Genomic DNA, 7,860 nt, shown 5'->3' with positions numbered 1-7,860 from the left:
CATGCATATGAAGGCTAGTACTAATATATTAAAAGGAGTTTCTGATAAAATAATGTTGTCAAGTGTAATCCCCTATTCACTAGAAATATTTAATGTCGTGTGCTTAACAAGGAATATGTACTACAAGACTTTGTGTAGTAAGGTTCGAACATGTGAACAATAAGTTGTAAAGTCGACATATCTTACCATCTTAACCAACTATTTGATGTGCTATTTACTCCACATAAATATACTTCGTCTGTTTTGTTTTAAATGAAACATGGGCTTTTGGTACGAGGATTTAGGACAAGGGAGAGATCAAGAGAAAGAAAAAGAGAGACTCATGTGATGAGGAGAGAGATAGAGAGAAGTAAGTACGTACCAAATAAAGTAATGTTTCATCTATTTTGAAACGGTCTAAAATAGTAAGTGTAACATTTATTTTATAATGGAAGAAGTATATAACTTTGAGAAAAAAATATATACAACTAGTCTGAAATAAATATAAGTTCAAAACATAAAAAAAACTCTTGTTTTCAGTATAGCTATTGAATAATTGTTATATATCTAAATGTAATTTACAAAGCACATGTACTCAATTAAGGTTCAATAAAAACTTCATTTAGAATTCCGTTCCAAACATTTATTGATATATTTCTGAAAGAAATTTATGAGAAAAAACTTATTTTAATAGCTTCTACATTATTATATGATATAAATAGTGAGTAATAATTTTGAAGGAAAGTTCCATTGGTAACAGTGTACTATGAAATATTTGGAATTGTAAACCCTTTTTTAGTTTCAAAATTAACCATATACTTAGTAATATTATACGACCGTGATATTAATGATTCTTAAACTGTTAATTCAACTGCTAACCTCATTTGCTATCCTGACCTAAGTTAACCCTAAACCATCACCTAACCCACTAATACCCCACCACCTAACCCACTGATACTATTACCCCACCACCACCCTTCCACCGAAAACACCATACCTCTGTCACTCTCTCCCTCCTCGTGACTTTCTTTCTCTCCTCGCCACTATCTCCCTCCCCATAGAATTCTCTCTCTCCATGTCACTATCTCCATCCCCGTGACTTTTTATCTCTTTCTTCTTTATTGTTGCCTCCACAGATCTCCAGCGCTATTTTCCTCACTCGCTGGAGCTTTCATGTCCTGCGTCGCCGCTTTGTTCCCTTCCCTCTTCACCTTGCTGCTATTAGTGGTGCTCTGTGGTGTCGGGGTTGATGCTCTTTCTTTCTCGAGTCTTTCTCCCTCCTCTACTTGCGTCGTTGTTGATCCTCTTTCTCGTCTCTGTTGTACATTTGGTGGTTCCAAGTGGTAAACTGGTGGTTTTGGTGGCCGGAGTGGGGCTCAAGTGCAGGGGTTGGACATGGTGGTAGGGTGGGGTTTAGGTGGAGGGGTAGGACATTGGTGGTGGAGGGGGTTTAGGTAGAGAGGTGGAACACTGGTGTTGGGGTTAGGTTACGGTGGGTAAGGTGATGGTTGGGGTTCGGAGTTAACCTGGATTAGATAAATCAATAAACTAATTATTGAATTAACGGTTTAATCATTATTAATATCAAGATTTATAATATTACTAAATTATAAACTTATTTTTTCAACTAAAAAAATAATTTATCATTACAAATATTCCATAATACAAGATTACTATTCAATTTTCTAAAGAAATGGTAAAAAGTGGTAAAGAAATGGTAAAAAGTGGTACTTGACATTAAATGTGGAGCTCATTATTCTGAGGATAACTTTTTTTACATAGTTTTCGGCCCTTTTATTCTGGGCCCTTACGATTGTAATTATTGCACATGCCAACAAAAAACGTTCACTTCTAAACCCAAGCTCACGCCTCATACCATCACACCATTGACTGACTTGTGATGCATATGGGCCGCAATGTTTTTATAAACTTATCAGACACGTTAATGTGTACCGCCGAATGAGGCCCGAACCCCATTGTTACGCTAAGAATAATTTGGATGCACATTGCCATATTGGACAACATTATTTATGTATAAATCAAGTCTTGTATTTGTTGGTGGAGAATTTATTGAGCATCCATGGAATAAGAGAGACTCCAATCTCCATTAATTTATCTATGAAAGATTCTCCCTTTCTCAGTGGCCGGTGCCCGACCAAAAAGAAATTCATGTGCATTTTGTCTTGATGAAAGATACAAGCCTACAAAACACTTCAAATTTATAATACATTCATCTGATTCTCAATAAATGCAACATGGAGAAAGTGAGGAATATCAAGAAATGTAGAGAGAAAAAGTTAGGATCAAAATAAAGTAGAGTAATCCAAGTGATGAAATAAAAAAAAATTGTGATCACCTCTTGCTTTTTGGTGTGATATTTGTAATGAGGGAAGTGTTTTACTTATTGAGAAACGGATGTAGTGTTTCATAATCGTATGAATCATAGTGTTTCATATCGTACGAATCATAAGATATTAATGAAAGATCGGGGGTCTTTCAATCCATCATAATTCACAACATCCTCGTTGGGCCATTGCTAGACTTCCAGCATGAGGTCAACTGGGTCCCTTCTTACCATCCGGAGAAGAGTTTGATCACATACAAGATTGATAGAATTCCATCATACAACCAATTGGTGATCAATGGAGTAACCCATCAATTTATATATTGATCAATTTCTCTCTAATTATTCAATTTTGATAGTTCCTATAAAAAAATTCTCCAACATCCTCAATACCTACTCATTGGTCCGTCAAATTACAAAAATAATATTTCCTAAAAAATAAAAATCCCCAGAATACTGAACTTTTTCTCCCTCTTATGATTACTTGGTCAGTAGTTTGGTTTGTATCTCACAACCTTGAGGTAGAGACACTTTGAGGCTGGGGATTTTTCCCTTACCCTTCCCCCCTACTCCCAAGGGACCTTGCCTACAAATCTGGATCGAATTAACCTGTGCGAGATTTCAATCCGATTAGGACGCCTTCTTCCTACCTTAAAAAAATAATTATTTTCAAAAGCACCTATATTACTAGCCTTTCCATTTACTTTTTCAAAAAAACACGCACCCACTTCCTAAAAAAAGCACCAATATACTAGATCAACCGATATCTGAACTTTTCACTAGTTAATTCAATGCTATTTTCAGAAGCACCTCTTTTGTTTTTGGTTTACTCCTATATTATAAGTTAAGTTAAAGAAAGGAACATACATTAGGAGACCATATTGGACAGTCCATGTTTAGTATTTTGTGTTTTATAAGTAATGGAGACAGCGAGGCCCAAAGTTTTCTTAAACAATATTAGTGCAAAAAGTGCACTAATCTTAGCAAGGACAAAACATTTCAAAAGATTCAAATCTGATTTGATCAACTCTCGAAGAAGATTATGAGTATGTGACGAGAATAATCAAGTATGAGAAATTGAGAATTTAGCACTCATTTAAACTCAGTTTGATTGGGTCAGAATTTAGAATTTAACATTTTTATCCATGCATGGTTGAAGTCTATGAAGATTTTCACTATACCTTCATTTTTCATGAGTTTTGAATCAAAGAGGACGTCATCATCATGGCCTTTACATGCCAAAGTACACTTAACTACTATTTTATTGTGAGATAGATTGATACCTTTTTTTTTTTTCTGGAATATGAGGGAGACTTTAACCAAGTCTTTTTATTAAAAGAATTCGAGGAGTATATATATAATAAGGTGATTGAATTATTAAGTAATCTTAGTTTATACTATATTTATATTTTATTTTTGTGAATGTTGCTATCTAGATTAGTTGGTAAAGTGTTGAAAAGGTGGTACTGAATTAAGTGATGGGATCGAATTTTTTCTACTTCTGCACTTAGTCTCTAACACCAAAAACAATCACTTCACCTCAAAATATCATGAAGTTTGAATTTTTTTTTATCAAAAACCAAATTATAAGTGTTACTTATTCGTAAGAGATAATCATTAAGTGATGGGATCAAATTTTTTCTATTTCTGCACTAAGTAGCTCTCTAACACCAAAAACAATCACTTCACCTCAAAATAATCATTAAGCTTGGAATTTTTTTTATCAAAAACCAAATTATAAGTGTTACTTATTTGTAAGAGTTAAATTTTTTTTTGTATCACAAAGCCAACTTTTATGTTTACTTGTTGTCGAACTTTGGTCATTGACTTTCATTTTTAGGTGTTAACTCGTACCCGCACCTCACCTGACCCACTTAACCTCTCAATTTCTTTTTTTTTTCCAAGAGGAAGAACTCTGAGTTATGAAAGTAAGGATATAAAATGAGAATGGGGAAAATCAGGGTAAAAAAGAAATGAAACTGGAGTTCAAGTGGGTCATTTGAGGTGTGTCTGTCAGTCAACACTTAAAATATGAAAGTTAGTTGTCGTAATCTGACAACAGGTTTATCTATAAAAAAAAATCATAAAATGTAGTTTTGTGCCAAAAAATAGAGCTTATCAAGTGTAGTCCGTCCTCCGTTTAAAATGTTTGGGCTTGTCAATAGTTTTCGGGCCCGGTTGTCTGGGCCGTAATTGCTTTCAAGAAGTGAGTGGTCTCCTACTACAGCACAACCTTGAAATCTTGTTCTATTACCCATTGCTTACATTTTGTTCTTACAAGGGTTACTAATGTTTGATGATCCATAGATGTAATAAATTTCAATCATCTCATATGTATGTTAAGATAAGTTTACATAAAATTCAAGAAACTTTAATATGTTCTATTTAGTTTATTAGTTCGTATAAGTAAATTTCAAAGGATAAATTTTTTAATTTCGTACCATATAAACTAATTTTCCTTTGATAATCAATATGATTGTTTAAACTTATAAGCCTTCCTTCAATTACAACAAATTCTTAATTTTTTTTAAAGGTAATATGAACATGTGGAGGCTGGGCAATTTGGGGATCCCACTTTATAAGGAGTAAGGATCAAACCTTCGCCATGGAAGGAGGGCATTCAACCAAATAGGACAACATTGATTCTAATAAAATCTTAACTTACATGTTAGTTTAGGAGACATCAAAATTACATAATTAGATACGTCTTAGAAAATTCTATCATGATCATAATAGTCTAGATACTCGTATGTTTATCATCGTTTTTTTAGAGAAATATAACGTCAAATCTATAAGTAAGAAAAACTAAAACATTATATATCCAAAAACAGAGAAAATCTAGTCAAAGCACAAAGATGAAATGGATAATAAAATTCTCTTACAAACTTACAAACTAGGAACTTGTAAGTCATAATCCTAGATGGGTATTAGTTATTACCGATAAGAAAGGGAATAACTTTTGTTGGGCCGGTGCGCGTTAGTGTCACAAAACGATTGTGCGGTAATCCGGCCGAGTGCCGACCACTATTTGCCCCGACCGAGACGTTATGGCAGTGATTTGCGGCGGTGCGGCACTTTCCGAAAACTTCATTATCGTGCAAAAACGTGGGATGGGCGACTTCTCTTTATATTTTACTAATTTTTTATCTGAGTTAAGCCTCCATTTGATAGGGTGTAAAACGTTTTCTTGAAAATATGTTTTCTTTTATTTTAAAATTTTACATTGTTTGATTGTAAAATACTGTAAATTCATTTTTTCTAGGAGTAAAATTGTTATCCTAATGATGGAAAATCATTTTCCCTTTAAAATGAAGGGAAAACGTTTTCCTTCCTTTTCCTTACCTCTCTTATACACTCCTCCCACTACACCTTTACTTTCCATTTCACTTTCCTTTAGTTTCATCATTTTTCTTACATTCAACCAAACAATGAAAAACTAATTTAGGGATTGTAATTTCCATTGTAAATTGTTTTCCATGAAAACTATTTTATGCTGAAATGTTTTACACCCAATCAAACGGAGCCTAAGTTCGAAATCTATTATAATTCCTCCAATTTTTATTAATAGCAACAATTTGATTTTTACATTGTACACACACAGCCTGATCACGTCAATTGTGATTTTTATGTACGGAAAAATATAGTCATATGTGGTCTTATTAGATTCATCTCGATATATATACACTTTCAATATATCGACCTTTTATATTTCAATATATTCCCGAGTCTTCACGTTACTTCACAACTAGCATTTTTTGCACGTGATGCGTGCTTGGATTTTTTTCAAGACAGAAACTCGATTTTATTCGACATAAGTAAGAGTCAAAATTTGAACATTAGACATATATAATTGTTTTTAGTTATAAAATTTGATTGATTTAGTTTATGTCACTTAAGTCTCTCACCAATATTTTTTTTTTACTTTTCAAAGTTAAATTCTATGGAAAAAAAAATAGAAATTTTATTGAATTTATTTATGATTTTTATTATTATAATTTTTTAGTTGATTTTTGAATTAAGTACACTACTTCACAGATTGTGAAAAAATTCAAAAAAGTGGACATTTGATTGCAAGTCAAATTTTTGTGAATATTTTTATAAGTATGTATTGACGTTGTTGTGTATTGGTTATAGTTTGTAAGTGACTTTTTAGTTTTTGTAAGGTTTCCTCGTTTGAGTGATTTGTATAATGTAAAATTATGCAATTCTATGATTTTAGTTGACTTGTGAGTGATTGTTGTAATTTTATTTCCCAGTATTTTTTGAAGCCCCTTTGATTTATAAGCGAATTTGTAATTTACAAAAAGAAAGGGGGGTAAAATAGTCTGTTCATTTGGGGACACCATGACTCCCCTTGGCCCTTCCCTTATATAATAGAAATATATCCCCAAACATTCAAAAATTTACCAAATATCCTCGACTTTTACAAAAATAACGCAGCATAACCTTTTGAATAACGGAAGGCTAACTTCGTTAGTCATTAACTCTTAAACCTAAATTAAACCTAACTAACCTAATAACCCTAACTAATTAACTCTAACTAACCTTTCTTCCATAACCACCCACTAGCCACCCCATTTCCTTCCACCAAAACCACCCTACATGCCACCCAGAAACCTCCCCAACCCCCCACCCAAAAACCATTTAGTCAATTCTAATGACAAATAAATACATTTTGATTAAGATTATCTGCGATATAAGTGAAAATACCAGAGTTATTTAAAAAATGGCCTAAATGTCACGAGTTATATTAGATATTGTCCCGAGAATATATATAGTACACCTGGGTGTACCATGCTCATGATACACCCAAGACTATTTTCTCCAAATGAGCAAACTGAGCGAATGAGTAAATGAGCAAAATGAACAAATGAACAAACAATTCTACTCATTTAAGAAAATGAGCAAACACTTTTATTACAAAATGAGCAAATGAGTAAATGAGCAAAATGTCCATATAGCAAATTTGGTGTCAAATGAACACCTGATATTCTAATTTATTACAAAAATACCCCTGGGTGTACCATGTTCATGGTACACTCGACATGGTACACCCGAGTGTACCATGACTATGAGTGAACTCATATTGTCCCTATTTCTTATCATCTCCCATCCACTTTCAACCATTCATGCTTTGGAAACTTCTCTTTGCTCCTTTATGAGATCTTCATTATATATCTTACTCACAATTTGTCACTCATTGTTGACTTAGTCACTCAAAGATGATTAGAGCACAGGCATAAGGCAAACCCCTTTTTTAAGTCATGGTAATCAACCCATTGATCAATCATTTTCCTCCCTTTCCCCTCTTTCTTTTTTTTAATAATATTTTTTATCCTCTATTTTATTACAATTTTAGCTCATTCTAGTTCACTCATACAAATAGTTCAACCACACTCTTACAAATTACAACTGAGTTCAACTAACTTAAATGTTTAGATGAACTCCCTTTACCTTTTAATTAGTACTAGTAGTGTATGACCTTGCAAGTACTTATGTATATAGAGGGGTATTTTGGACTTTTCACTTATGTTGAA

Source organism: Beta vulgaris, chromosome 3, assembly GCF_026745355.1.
Source record: "Beta vulgaris subsp. vulgaris cultivar EL10 chromosome 3, EL10.2, whole genome shotgun sequence".
NCBI classification, from domain to species: domain Eukaryota; kingdom Viridiplantae; phylum Streptophyta; class Magnoliopsida; order Caryophyllales; family Amaranthaceae; genus Beta; species Beta vulgaris.
This window is presented reverse-complemented; position numbering follows the sequence as displayed.